This window comes from Castor canadensis, chromosome 10 (genome assembly GCF_047511655.1).
Source record: "Castor canadensis chromosome 10, mCasCan1.hap1v2, whole genome shotgun sequence".
NCBI lineage: Eukaryota > Metazoa > Chordata > Mammalia > Rodentia > Castoridae > Castor > Castor canadensis.
Window position 1 is genome coordinate 47,083,053 of NC_133395.1, and position 16,099 is coordinate 47,099,151.

At 35.3% G+C, this 16,099-nt stretch overlaps 1 long non-coding RNA gene across 5 annotated transcripts in view; it reads right to left on the minus strand.

Annotated features, from left to right (window-relative positions):
* LOC141411452 (uncharacterized) overlaps positions 1-16,099 on the minus strand; it is a 150,839-nt gene that overhangs the window by 46,995 nt on the left and 87,745 nt on the right. For 4 of the 5 annotated variants that reach the window (XR_012436209.1, XR_012436210.1, XR_012436206.1 and 1 more), the window contains 4 exons: positions 15,293-15,379; positions 11,830-11,931; positions 10,490-10,585; positions 1,222-1,332 (listed from right to left, as the gene is read on the minus strand). This is a non-coding gene — a long non-coding RNA (uncharacterized lncRNA). The remainder of the gene's footprint in view (positions 1-1,221; positions 1,333-10,489; positions 10,586-11,829; positions 11,932-15,292; positions 15,380-16,099) is intronic. The other variant, XR_012436208.1, reaches the window with a different exon arrangement.

Consider the following 16,099-nt stretch of genomic DNA (forward strand, 5'->3'; position numbering starts at 1 on the left):
AAAGATAAAAAAAAAAAAAAGAAGAAGAAGAAAAAGAAGAAGCCTGGTTGGGAGGTGTATGCCTATAATCTCTGCACTCAGGAAGCTGAGGCAGGGTGATTTCAAGTTGGAGGCCAGCCTGGTTACACAGCAAGACTGTCAGAATGATAGGGAGAAGGGGAGAAAGGGGGGAGAGAGAGAGAGAGAGAGAGAGAGGCAGAAGGAATACAAGGAGAGAAACGATATCCAAGTGGACATGTCATTTGACAATTCAAATTGAAGAATTGTTCAGAGAGTTCTGGACTAGAGATATGTTTCCAAAAAATCAATATTGAGTTTTTAAGCTATAGAACAAAATGAAGTCACTCAGAAATAGTGAAAATCAAAAAGAAGGCCCAAATCTAATCCCAGAGGCATTGAATATTTACACACCTTCCAAATTTTAAAAAGGTGAGAACACAGAGACAAAAATGCAGGGGTAGAAGTAAATGAAATGTCACAGAAAACAGAAAAAAGAATGTGATTCAAAAAGGAACAGCATCCAATTGGCTCAGATTAAGTTAAACTTTTGAGCTAGATGACCGTGACAAGGAGAAACCAAGCCATATTAAAGGGTACTGGAAAGAAAATGAAAGATAAAAAAGTAGTTAAGTATAGATAGTGGGTAGGTAATATTGTCAAGTTTTGTTAGTGAAAAATAGGACAATAATAAGTAGATAAGAGTCACAATGCCAGTGCTTCTTTATTATGCATAACTTTTTGCCAGGGACTCTTGTTAAAATTCAGATTATGACAGTATAGGTCTGAGATCTGCAAATCTAGGAAGTTTCTGTGAAGATCCTAGATACACTTTCCCACATTAACATAAGAAGACTATCTACTGGTTAGTGAAAGATGAAAGTTGCAGAACAAGGAACCAGAATGTTAAATCAGATCTTTCTAAATCAAACTTTACTAACAATTTCAATTTCAAATGCATTCTCTCTGGATCAGAATAATAGATGACTCCTCTAAGAGGGCATTGAGGTTACTACCTCTTCCTCTGTTAAGAGCACTTACATTATAAAACATCTCTCTTACTCACTAAGGAATTATGTCACTGACATGATATTCTCCAAGGTTTATGTCTCATAAACCCAAGCATTCTAGATTTATAAGAATTCCTCTAGTCAGGGATATATTGTTGAGGTTATTCAGTAGATAAGGTCTCTTCCTCCTAGCAAACATTATCACTATGTGTACCTGGAAGGACAGTTGACATTGAGGTTAGGCTACATCACCCACTTCCTTTTTCTTCACCTAAGGTCATCACGTCCTCAGAGAAGGTCAGGAATGGTGTATCTTGTACCCTTCCTAGAGGAAAGGAAACTTTTTTACATTCTCAGGGAAGCAGCGCAGAAATGAACACTTACTCTTCTCTCCCTTCTGCCCATGGTACATTTCTCTAGCAAAGATACTTGCCTGGTAAGACTAGGGAGAGCCTTCTATTCACTGGACCTCATCACCCGCAAAGCTTTTTGCTCTTTTAATGTGACTGACTCACATAACAAAGTCACTTCCTGTTGGTTTTCAGCCCAAGCCCTTTAAGCCTTCAGAACAGAATCTCCTCTAAGCAAGAAGAAGTTCAGATAGTTGAGTAAATGTGATTTAGGAAAGAAATCCTGAGGGACCTGGTTTTGAAAAAGAACAGGGCTCTTGGAGAAAGGTTGTGCTTTTAATTTGTTTACTGATAGACCTGGAGTGGAGAATGGAGGCATGCAAACGTCTTGACCTCAATGTGATATTTTTGTTTGTGTGTGTGTGTGTGTGCGCGTGTGCATGTGTGTGTGTGTGTGCGTGTGCGTGTGTGTGTGTGTGTGCGTGTGTGTGTGTGTGTGTGTGAGAGAGAGAGAGAGAGAGAGAGAGAGAGAGAGAAGAGGGATGATATCTCCTTGTATATCATAACAAATTGTTGGTATTTTACACCCTAATTGTTAAAAGTGGGTTTGTTAGGAAATTATGGGATGGAACAATTTTCCCTTTTTACTTTATGTACTTCTGAATTAATTTTTATAATGTGCATGTATTACTTTAGCAGTTTCAAAGTTCACAGATACAAAAGTAGAAAGGGCCTTAAATAAGTGGTATTCCATGGACAGTCTCCATCTAAGGAAGCTCCAAGGCCAACACCAACTGCACCTCCTATAGATACGTCCATGCTCTGCTCAGTTAACAGGGATCAGATCTTTCTTAGAATCCCTAAGCATGTATTTATAAACTCACATGTATTTCTTCATTATTTATTACAATATTTATGTCTCTTTTTATTCTTGTTTGTACCTTATGCTCCTATAAGTCACTTGGGTAGGGACAGAGCACATCTTATAAGTCTTCATTTTGTCCCAGTTAAACCTGTCCCTTGCATGTTGTAGGTTCTTACTTATCATGTAGTTCATTAACTGGTGGAAGTATGTCCTTTGCACACTGGTGAAAGGCAGAGGAAGCACTCCTCTGGCCTTTTCTCCACCTTTATGACTCATAAGAGCACATGGCCCAAATGCAGAGGGCCATGTTAGCACCGTCAGTGAAAGCTGAGGGAAATCAGCTACATCTCCTAGACATAGGGCCCTCATTTATGGCAAGTGTACCTTTTAAGATCTTGTGAATTAATACAATGGTGAGCTAGGCAAGCAGCTAATTCACTAGCCTCTGTGTATTATAAGAAATAAATGACTAGGTCCAAGTCCCTATACGATATTAATCTAGTCTAGCATAATCTCAGGCTTATCTTCTTGAACATTCACCAGTAAAATCTCTTACTGTAGACAATAATATATAAATATAAACCCAGTAAGATTCTTATTCAATTTGTATACTCATCTTCCTGGGAGACATGTATTAACCTCCAGACTGGAAAATCCCTCCTGTCGATGATGTGACAATGTGAGCTCCAACCTTCACCTTTGGTGCTAATAAAGCAAAGTAAAGTGGTATTGGCTCCTCATATTTTTCTCTCTTCATTGGTGACTAGGAAGAGTGTGTTCCAAGGAAGGAAGGCTCATTCTATCAAGTTTCACTGAGCTTAGAGGATCTATCGCCCTCGTTTTCCTTCCCAGTGCACAGATAGTTCTCATTCCCATATAATTGTATCTTTGTCCAATGAGAAGATGCCTGTTTACTATATTTCATGTAGCTGTATCAAGAAATTCAACCTGAGGTTCACAAAAATCCAACAGTAGAAAAGCAACCCATTAAAGAGATCACTTGGTTTAAGATGGTGAAAAAAATGAAGTCTCATTACTTAGGAAATCCTGAACTAGAAAATTTACCACTTAACATACCATTTGGTAATTTCTAATGGCAGGAAAGGAAAAATCTTCAAAATTCAAAATCACTGAAATAGTATACTTATGTCTGCAGCTTACAATTATTTTAGTTTTAGGTATGAAAAAATTAGTGCTATAATGAACAAAACAAACAATGGGAAGTACACTTGTATCAACAGAAAGCACTGACTCAAAAATACCCTTTAGCTGATGAATGGCTAAATATATGCACAAAATAAAATAGTAAAACATTTCAAATCTGTATGTACCAATGAAGATGTATGCACACAAGATGGGTGAATAAAGAAAGGTATAGAACACAATGGCTTTTGATTCCATGACTGTGTAAAAGTGCATATGTACATAAATAAAATGGATGTTGACATACATGCATAGACAACAAAACAAGTAAAAACATGAGTAAATTGTCAACAGTAGCTACTTCTAAAAAGTAGTCTTTGGATATACTTACTTTTTGCTGTTACATGAGTTTGTTTCAAATTAGTGGGGAAAGTTGGGAAAAAGGAGTAACACATATGGATATATTTTCTTTTAGTGAAGCTGAGTAAATATTAATCCAGTGCTTTGCTTATCAAAAAGTGTCACTTGACTCCACATTAGAGAAGTATTCCAAGTTTTCCAAAGGAAACTCCTCTGGCAGTTTTCCTTTCTGTATTTCAACTGTTATACTAACATGATAAAATTATATGAAGCATATGGAAAGGCTTCCCCTACTCTTACATCCTTCCAGCCATCGTCACCCTATTTATCTGCTCCATTATCTCTACTTCCTCACTGCTTATTTATTGTTCTCTCTCTCTCTCTCTCTTATACTGGCATTTGAACTCAGGCCCTTGTGTCTGCCTACAAGCATTGTAACACTTGAGCCATGTCACCAACTCATTTTGCTTTAATTAATTTTAGATAGGATCTCATGTTTCTTTCCAGGGCTGACCTCAGAACATGATATCACATAGCTGGGATTTTAGGACTGATAAGATCTCAACTTTTTGCTCAGGCTGGCCTTGAACTGCTTCCTTCCTGATCTTCACCTTCTGAGTAGCCGGGATTACAGATATGCTCCCTCAAACCCAGCCTTTGTTTTCTCTTTAGTCCACTCCAATGGTGTTTTAGTTCATTCCAGTGGTGGTTTTCTCTTTCCAGTGTCTCCAGTGAACACTATCTTGCTAAATCTATCCTCTTCTGACTGTTCAGCAGAATTTAAGAAAGGTGATCATTTCTATATCCTGAATATAGTTCCTTCTCTTGGCTTCTATGTAACTACACACTGTAACTAACACCACAGCTCTAGTACTACTAGTCATGATTTAGAGTAATGCCAGCTGGTGTATCAAACAAACCTCCAAGTCACAGTAAATAGACAAAATAAAGGTTTACTTCTTACACAACTCAATACATATTTTTATGACATGTGAATTGTTATTTTATGAAGAACAAGTAATTTATGATTAAAAGAGTTTTGTATGACCTTCTTTTTCCCTCCCTCCTCAGTTCCTGCTCCCTATCCAAGGACTTGACTTTTCAAGTTATTCCTAGTTAACCAAAACACATTATTAGTATTAACACTACAATTATAAGAGGTATGAGGTTCCACATAACCATGTGCTTATCACATGAATTTTTGGTGGCTGGTGAACTGTACTGAGAACACACAAATAAGTGGATCCTTAGGAACGGATGTAGTTTGATCAGGAACAGCTAAGTTAGTGGATCAAGATAGAGAAGCTACTTTAATTCAAGGGAAGGCCAACACTCTTGTGAATGAATATTCAGACCCATCTGATACTTTGAAAATTTTTGCAATTTCACAGGTATAAATGGAACAGAAAGAGTACATGAATTTCAAACACATTCATCAGGAAAACAGAGGAAGTAGAATATTTTAAATGAGTCAGATATAAATTTAAAAATTAGCTCAGCAGCAGAGCAACTATTTAATCAATTTGCTACATGGTATAACAATGACAATAGCAATGATAATAATATGTGACAGTAAATGTTTGCAAGTGTTCTACATTAACACATTTACTCCTTCCATCAACTTTGTCTCAAAGGTACTAATATCCCCACCATAATAAGCTCCATAGTTAACACCTGGTGGCTCTGGATTCAGACCCAGCCTCCAAAGTATACAACCCTATACAATGTGCAGTATTGCCTCTGAAACATTAGAATCATGAATTTGCAAAAGATGAACTAGAAGAATTAGCACTTCTATAGGTTTTAATATTACTATTGTGGAACTAGCAAAATTAATAGTTATGACTTAGGGTCAACACGGTACTAGATATGTTTTAAAAGAAAAACAAACATATAAAGAAAAATTAATAACCAAGATATCTTGGCAATGACAACATTGTAGTTACTATCTCAAGAAAAAACAACAAAAATAAATTGGAAACCCTTGAGTTTCTGGAATGTCTAGTCACAAATTAACCACTGAGTCCTAGAAATGCTGCTTATCATTATTATTAAAAATACAGCAAAATGTAGGATAATTTTTTTTCCTATCTCAAGTGCACATATTTTATCATGGAAAAATCCTGTCTTAAAGTCATATTTCTAGCATAAAGACATAACCATGAGGGAGTAGAACAGAGTTGTTAAAGAGAACTGACTGGAATTAATCAATGACCCCCTCTAATTATCAAACAATGCTGCCACCACCAGAAATTCTATAGCCAGTGTTGTCAATGAAGTCTGTTCTCCTGTTGCCTTGTAATTCCTATCACCTGGGGATTAAAGTGTAGATAAAAATTTGCTTTATCCTCACTATAAGATTAAGTTACAGTTCAGGATAGATGACTGAGTGGCAAATGAGGTATTCCAGCCTTACTCACCCTTTTCCTACATGGTTTTAAAACTTCTTGCCTTGCTGGGAGCCACTGGTTCATGCTTGTAATCCTAGCTACTTGAGAAGCTGAGATCCAGAGGATTGCAATTCAAGGCCAGCCCAGGCAAAAAGTTTGGGAGACTCCATCTCAACCAAAAAATGCTAGGCATGGTGGCATACGTTTGTCATCCCAGCAACTCAGGAATTGAGTTGGATCAATTGAGTTGAATTGGAGGATCATTGTCCAAGATACCTCCAAGATAACCAGAGTGATCAGGACTGTATGCATGGCTCAAGTGGCACCCCCAGTACCACCAAAACAAACAAACAAAGCCTACTTTCCTCACATCTTCTCCAGAAGGATTTTAGATACCAAATGGATTCCTGATGAGCCTTTTTCAGCTCTTCTGAGACAAGATCATATGGCATGAATCAAGGTCTGTTTAAGCTTGACCTGACCAGTAGATCTGAACTCATTGTTATTGGGTCTGATCTATCAAACAACCCAACCTTGGCATTTCTAGATTCTCATTCCTATGCAGTGAAATACTGGCTTCTCTCTGAACTCTAGAGAAATTTGGAGTTATAGACTAAGTTGACTGTTACTTTCCTATAATAAAGAGGTTATTAAATTTCAATGAAAAGTTTTGGGAAATACTGAAAAGTAAAATAATTTTAAAAGTTTTGATCAATGCTCCCACCAATAAGAAAGTCTTTTAAGACTACTGAATATACAGCTTATTTACCTTCCTATATTTTCATGACAAGTAGATTTTTCAGGTTATTAAATTTACCTGTAAAACTATATTTAATGCTATCATCATAGTTCATTGTAGAGATATACTATATTATTATTAAACATCAAGTTTTTAACTTTGGTGTAAATAAAACTGTAATGACTATCATGAATATAAATAATAGCTCTCCTTTTTATTTTATCTTTAGTATTAGTAGCATGAGATCAATAAACCAAGGAAATAAATATTTTAACATTTGTATTTCTTGGAATATATACCATTAACCTGTTCTCTACAAAAGCTGTGTAACCATTTTACATTCTTAGTGGGAATGTATAAAAGTCACCCACCTACCAAGTATCAGTATTTTATATATTTCTTCATATATATATATATATTTTGCTGATTTGATATGTGAACATGGTATCCCATCCCATGAACTTGGATCAACTTGATTACCCCTGCAGGAAATGATTTTCATTTTCTATTATTAATACAGTGGTTCTACTTTATTGGTTCTTCAGAGAACTCAGTTTATGATATGTTTCCTGGGCTAGTCATGGTGGTACATGTCTGTAGTTCCAGCAAGTGGGAGACAGAAGACAAGAAAATATGAAGATCTAGGTCAGCCTGGGACACACAGAAAGACTCTGACTCACACTCATACATACACATACACATACACATACAAATACAAATACACATACATATACATATATATATATATATATATATATATATATATATATATGTTGCCTCAGCGTATTCTTTTTCTGTGTTCCATTTCATTCATTTCAACTTTAACATTTATAATTTCATCCTTCCTTTTTCTTTTGGCATTCTGCAGAGCTGCTTTTCTAACTCCTTGGTTTCAAAATCAAGTTTAAGAATTTTCTGTTGTTAAAAAGTCTGGCTGGGTATAGTGGTGCATGCCTTTAACCCAGCAGCTGGATGGTAGAGGCAGGAGAATGGTGAGTTTGAGGATGACCTGGGTTACATAGGGACATGCTGTCACACACATACATAAAAAACAAACCCAACAAAATAAATTGTCTGTTAATAACCAGCTTACAATTATAACTGCTTTAGCTATAATTATTTCACTTCAATATTTACTTCCATTCACATGCTTTGATTTGAGAATGTATTTTTAAAGTTTTTGTAATTTAGATATTTCAATTTAAGTTTCACTAATTCCTAGTTTTATTGCATTCTGGTCATAAAGTAGGGCTTGTATAATTTCTACTGCTTATTTCTGGAAATATTTTAGGAAGTATTTTCCAACTTCTTATTGGAATCAAAAATAGGCACTCCTATTTCCTCTCACCAAGTGATCTTACTTCAGAGCATTTACTCTTGTCAGTAATTACGTATTTCTTAGTTTGTTCACTTGCTTATTTTATTATGCTCCTGAACTATGCTGTAACTGTAAGGATAACTATCAGGATGTCTGCTTCACTCATCGCTACATTCCCAGAACCTAGCAATGCTTTTATTTTACAAAAGAAATAAGTGAGAGAAACATTCAAGGGTTGGTGATGGAGGTAAGGGCACGGATAGTAGTGTGACAAAGGGTCATGTTTAATAAATGCACCCAAGGACTTGTTCTGAGGAAAAAGTTAATGTTAGCCATGAGTAAGAGAAACTGAGGTTGCCTTCTGTTTGGTTCAGACAACCTAGGGGAAAAAGGAAGACAGCTGGACTGACTTCAGACCAACTTCCTAGCTGGGTATGCTATTTCATTTCATAGCATAAATTGTGCATAGCTCTTGGATCCAAGTTTTAGCTGCTGCTTGCTTGTTTTCTCTGTATACGGTGATGATGGGAGACAACAGTTTGGGAATCCTGAGAGAGAGAGAGAGAGAGAGAGCAAGGACCAGGGCAAATGACTTTATAGAGTCGGGAAGTCAGCATGAAATGCACACATAAAAAGATGGAAGGGGATTTCATTGTATTTGAATGCCACCAGGTCATAGTCAAGGAAAGGCAAGAAGGGGATTTATGGCATGGATCAGTCATATCAACTGGCACTTAACTGGACACAGCACTCACAACTTAATTGTGGGGATTTTGAGGCATCAGAAATATATGAAGTTTTTAAAATTTACAAAACAGTAGCCTGTTATAATTGCAAGGTTTTTAAAGTCTATTTTTAGTAAGTTTACATCCGTTTCCAAGCAGGTCTCAATAAAGTTTAGAGGGACTGTATTCAGAGTTCCTAGCCTAATCCTGCTTTAATCTGAAATCTAGGTGTTTCTTCTTATAATTATAATTGCTGTGCTGCTTAGATGTTCTGACTTCAGTTAATGCACTTCATCTCTCACAAACATACACGTCAGTTATAGCATGACACTACACTGTCTCTTTATTCAATGGCATGTTATTATCTACAAAAGTTAGAAAACTCATTTTAATTTGATTTGTGAAAAAAAAAATTCCACAGTGGATGAGGTGTCATTGCTTGTTAAAATCCTTTGTTTATTTAGTACCACTGAGAATAAATTGACCTGGTATCATAATTTTCAAGTTTCTCTTTAAGAAATCATAGTAGTTACTCATGATAATGACAAAATAAGCCTTTGAACATTGGACTCTTTTCCCCTAATAACACATCTTTCTTTGTACAGATTGATAGTACTTTCTTTCTTTCCCTCAAGAACTAATACTAAGCTTCAAGGTCCATCAACAGTTTCAAACTCTCTGGTTTTCATCTGTTCAGTTGAGAGTACTCCCTCTCTGGCTCTCCTATTCAAATCTTTTCATCTCACTATTTTTATATGTGTTCCACAGCATTGTAATTACTTGTTAGTCTTCCCAATGAATTTTGAACTCTTTGATAACAAAGATCTTTGTTCTTTATTTGCATAGCCCCTGTGTATACCCCAATGGATAGTAGCATTCAGTAAACACCAGTAATGCAAGGAAAAGAAGGAGGAACAGACTGAATAAAAGAAGGAGAGGAAAAAGGATGAAAAGTAGGGATAACATAAAAATGCTCTGAATCAAATTGATATCGTAAGTATGAGCAATGCGTGCATGCACATGTGTGTGTTTGTGTATATTTGTGTATGAATCTTGGTAAGCAAGAATTAGCTCAGGTAGAATAAAATAAAATCATGAAAGGATTGAGATCTGTTTGAACTGCTCAATTTCTGTTGTAGAAGTAGAAATTCTCATCAAAGCTGTCCTTTTCTATAGGAGCAATTTTTACTGTATCTGCCCCACATTTGTACCTTATTAGTTTTCTTTTTCTATCTGAAGAAATAGGTAGAAGACTGAATGCATATTTAGAAAGTACATGATAAATATCTGTTGAATAAATTCATGAGTGAATGAATGAATACCTAACAATGAATGAATATCTAAAAACAGAAAGTTAAAAATAAAACCCAGTTTACCTACTTGGAGGTTTTCAAATATACTTGAAATACTTTCATTCCCTAGCAAAGTAATTGTTGATTCTTTAAACTGCCTAAAGTTTTTGATACATTTTCTAAAACTTTATTAACTAGATAGAGACAAATTCACCCTAATTGTCTTTTTTAATTGTTATTCATTTATTCACATGTGCATACATTATATGGGTCATTTCTCCACCCTGCCCCCCCCCCTACCTAATTGTCTTTTGTGTTCAAAGCAGAGGCACTGACAGCCATGTCCTCATCTCTTCTCAACCAATAACTTTCTAGTCACTGGTTTGGCTCTGCTGTCTATAAAGCAAAGTTGTTAATTAGCAAGTGCGGATAATACTTGATTGGCTCTACTAAATTAGATTTTGTTGACCTGACAAAGTGAATTTGTCATTAGCATTTACTAGGAACACACACATACATATACACCAAAAACAAACAAACCAAAAATAACCTCCTTATAAAGTGCTTCAGTTAATGTTAATTTCTTTTTACTCAAAAATAGTGTAATTGCAACTACAAACCTTTTGAGTCAAAAGACTATGTGAAAAAAACTACCAACCATAGATCCTGGGAAAACTCTAAACTTCAGTGTTCCAGTGTATAAAATGATGATAACAATGCTTTCATTACAGGATTATTATGAGATTCAATAGAGTTAATTAACAGAAAAACCTATCTGTACCTAGTGTTATAGCTGATGTTTATTAGTTATTTGTTAAATCTCTTAAAAATAGAATCTTTTAGGATTATGTCATTACAACAGTTTTGAAGTTGAAAGCTTTCTGGCTAGATTCATGAATTCATTTATTCAGTATACCTTTATTTGGAGAATACTATGTGAAAGATCGTATTTGATAGGTACTGGATATTATAATTCCTTTCTTCATAGGGCTTATGATTCACTCAGGGAGGTAAAATACATGCATACATGACTAAAGCACTATGTAAAATATAAAATTAGATGGGTTATTTTATTGCTTCTTTCTGTAGCTATACCTATCTCTTCCAAATTAAACTATTTGATTATTTGAACACAACTACTCATATTATATTTATTAAAACATTACTCAAATCTCTGCTGTCAGAATTCACTTATTAAGTCATTCTAAAAGCTAATATATATTGGTAGCTCATTGAAACAACCTTCTTTTACAAAACTCACTTTTTCCAGCTATTTCAAAGGGCAAAATTTGCAAGAGTATTTTCAAAAGCTCCCTTATTTCATTAGTAAATATGTTTTCAATTCATAGGACAAGAACCATTGTAATATCAACTAAAATAATACCAACTGTTTGGTTTTGGATTTTTAAATTTAATTTTATTTTAAATTAGCATACATTCATAATATGAGGGGGTTTCATTGTGGTAATTCCATACATATTTACAGTGTATGGTGAAAAAAATTCATCCTTCCATTATATTCTCATATTCTTCCCTCTTTCCCAGTGTTTGATGAGTTTTATTGAGCTGCATACACACACAAAGATATACTTATATATATGTACTTCAGTCCTCTTCACCACTCAGTGTGCCTTCTTTACCTTTTCCCCCTTTCCAGTGATCCCTCAAGAGAGTTCCATAGAGTCATGCAGTGGCACTTAAGAATTTGTAATAAATTATTTGTAATAAATTGATGCTCTTGTCTAAAAAAAAAAGAAAAGACAGTTTCCCATCATCACCATCATCATCACCATCATCAACCTACAATGATGACCGTAATCATTAAATCTAAGCCACCTTGGTCTAGAGTCCACAAATGAACAAATGCATGCAATATTTGGTTTTTTGAGCTTGGCTTATCTTGTTCAACATGATGATCTCCAGTTCTGTTCATTTTCCTACAAATGATGTAACTGCAATTTTCTCTATTGCTGAATAATATTCCATGCTGTACATATGAGTATGTGCATACGTATGTATGTATCTGTCTATGTACATATCTGTGTGTACATCATATTATATTTATCTATTCATGGGTCGTTCAGCACCTTGCCTGATCCCACAGTTTGGCTATTGTGAAAAGCACTGCAGTAAACCTGTATATGCAGGTATCTTGTCTTTTATACTTCTTTTTCAGAGTCAAAACAACTCCATGAAGCATAAAGGAAATAGATTCATTTTAGTGCTGGGATAGCAGGAAGCATTTTGTGAACTTGGCTTTTTGCTACCAAAGTAAATGAGAGGGAAACTAAGGAGGAGATAGTAGTGAAGGATAAGGATGAATGGAGCCATGAGGGTGATGGATAAGCTAAGAATGAGTGGAGAGTAGTGTCAGTTGAAAACAAATGAGTGAGTGTTAAACATTGTAACTCATAATTCAATGTTTAGGGCAAACTAAGAGATATTTTGAGTTTTATATAGGAATTCCACCATACCTTATTAAAACTTTGAACTTCTATAATACCTAAATTATTGCCCCTCAAAAGGCTGCATCTTGCTTTAGTTTTGGCCCTGTTATTCAAAGATACATTGCTAAATTTGATATGAATTATAACTAAACATGTTTACCTCATTTAAATAAATTATTTTAAATTCTACTGTTACATGACTTCATTTCTACAATGAGTATGTAATTTCTACTTCCTAGGAAGAAATTAGATGATCATTAATCTGTGGATAACCTCTCATGCTTTATGAAGGAATGAAAATATACCATTCTCCGTAATTCCACTCATTAGCTCTGTGCACTTGTGCATGCTGTTTATCTTCACCGCACCTCAGTGTCATTGTCCATAAAGCAGTGGCAACGCCTGTCTTTTCAAGTTTCAGATAATACATGTAACTTGAGGAATGTTACACACAGGAATTGCTATTATTAGTGATACTATTTGTTTGATAGTTCTTTTTTCTTCACCGAGGGAAGAGCTCTTAACATGAGAAGTATGCATTTAAGAAATTTTAAGTGTACGTTATTACTGAAGATAATTACCGAGTACAATGTTGTGCAATAAATTTCTAGGGTTTATTATCTTGTTTGACTTATATCCATTGATTAGCAACTCCCCATTGTCTCTTCCCCATTTTTTTGCTTTTTCTTTACCCTTTTCTTCAGTTTCATTATAAAGAGCTGCCTGACCACTCTGCTTCACTGGAGGATATCATGGTGAATATGTATAATTATAAACTGAAGCTCCAGAGAAAAGTGTCTTATAAAGTTCAATAAAATGCAGAGAAGAAGAAATGAGAAAGAAACTGTTTCTTAATAAACTGTGGTACTCTCTGCTACTTTGAAACAAATAAAAACTCAAGTCAACATCCTGCCAAGAAAACAATCTACAGAAGTGATACCATACTGAAGCTATGGAAAGACAAAAGTCCATCCTTGCACAAGTTTATCTGGGCAATAAAGCCCAAATATGCAACCTCTAATCTAGAAGGATAGTAGCAAGTAATTTCAATTTTTAAAGTTAGCTTGAAGCAAAGGTAAAGGTAACATTAGATAAAAAAATGAAACAGTTAATAGAGGAAATCTTTAATAAAATGTTTGTAATTTTTATAGGAAAAAGTACAAGAATTATTCTGGGAAAAAAGGTAAGTATTTTTAATTATGTAATATGTACAGATTTGTTTAATGATATCAGACACCTAACATATTATAGTTTCCTCAGAAAATCAATAGATTTTCCTGCATACATGTTATCAAAACATGTGTTAGTCTTTTAATAGCAGTTGACACAAATGGAGTTATATTGCTCCCAGAATATTATGAGGGGGTTTTTACTTTATTCCCTTTTAACATTATATAAGCCTGTGCATTGAAAAGAAGCTTTAGGCAAGATTCAGGAACATTGCTAAGAAGCTAAAAATAAAGTTGGTAGGCAATAATAGCATATATTTTTTAGAGCTTGAACCGAGCATATCAACAAAGCAATAATAATAAAAAGTAACAAGCGCTGCCACTGTCTCCAAATGGAAAGCACAGCATGTACTGTGGAATAGGACCAAGGAAATAAACAAGTGCTCTGAAATCACATGGCATACTTGCCAAGAACTACACAGCCTTCAAATACACAACATACAAAGGAAAACACTACGAGATCGCATCTATTCCAATCGCTTAGGCTGGCTAGAAATTTGCTTAATTGGTACCATCTCAAAGGGCACCAGAGTGGTTATAGATGCAGTGATAGCCTGTGGTATCAGCATTTCATTTAATGTAGGGCAAGTTAGGGTATAAAAGCTGTCTCTTGGGGAAATACATCCCATAAGTTATGTTATCCCATTACCTATTCTCATTGAACCGTTCAGCTACAGCTGCTGTCTACCAATGTGGAAGAAAAGGAGATATTTACCAGCTTCAACCAAAGCTCACCATCTCCTATTCCCTACTCATCAACAGGGCTGCAAGCAGTGGTAGAATAAGATTCCACTAGTCTTATTGTCCTTTCTACAAGGAACTGTGAGGATATTCAAAGAGAAAACTGTGGTTTCTAGTCATGTGCCTACACCATTAGAAACTCACCCTGAGAAAACAAACACCCAGTGAGTATATGTGTGAATATCCGCAAAGGAGAAAATGGTTACGTGTTTTCAACACTGTGTACAATGGATAAAATCCATTTTCCACTTATGTGATTCCTAATTCTAATACTAGTATTGTCCAAGTGTGAGGGAAGCATGGAGATATAAAAACAAACCACTGTAAAAATGTCCCTATTATTAGATATGTGCAATTCCTTTGAGAAATGCTATCATTACTGCATCATGTTAAAAAATAAACTTAGACTGGCTATGAAAAACAGATAATTCATGGTAACAAGCATTAGTGCTCATTTTCATTCATTTAATTAAATTTCATAATATTTATTAAGAACCTTCCATGTGCTATAATCTCAGAATCTATTATTGGTACTGTTTATTCATGGTTGTGAATAAAAACAGTGCATGTAAAACATACAAAACCCTGTGAGCAAATGCACTCCATTATTATCAATGGGACATTTTTGTACCATTATTCAATTATATTAAAAATAGTCATACCTGGGACTGTCAAGAAAAACATACCATTTACTGTGCAGAGAGCTAAAACTTTTTTTCATTAATTTATTCAGTCACCCCAAAGTCTTTCTGAGTCCAGAGTAGCATGTGGTCCTAGAAAATATAATATACAAGGTCAGAAGCAGTCTCTGCTGTAATGGGAATGACAGTGCTGAGAAATAAGAATTTACACCACCACCTGCTGTTCAACTGGGTGAGAGCTCAGGAAGAGAGTATGAGAGGTGCTATGGCAACAACGAGGCCAGTGAGAATGAATACTAAAATACCAGCCTATGCTCTGGGTATCTGGTTCAACAGGCAGGTAGGGGACAGGTTTTAGCAAAGGAAGCATCACCTGTGAAAACGCTAGGATAGAACAGAGAGAGTGACTTCATCCAGGAACAGAGAGAAAATGCAGGTATGCATGGATTAAAACGTGATCAGAAAGAAGGCAGGGCCCAAATGAAAGCTCATTTATCCTATCATTTGTGGTTTGAATTTTATCTCAAGAACTGGTGGTCTCATGAAAGTAATTAGTTGTATGATGAAATCAAGACTGATGTTACAGGTAGAGAGCAAATCTGAAGAAGGTGCCCCTTAGGTCAAGGAAATCCAGTGTAAAAAGTCTTAACATATTTATTTAATGAACAGTGAAGGGAGTAGCCTGAATTAGAGTAGTTATGCAAAAATAATGGAAATATTTGGTGAGTAAATGGATGGTAAGTAAGGCACAGACAGGAAACACAGGAAAAGCCACATCAAGGATGGCACCAATCTGAATGGGAAAACAGGAAAAAATGGTGGTACCAATCAAAGAAATAGTAACACGGAGGA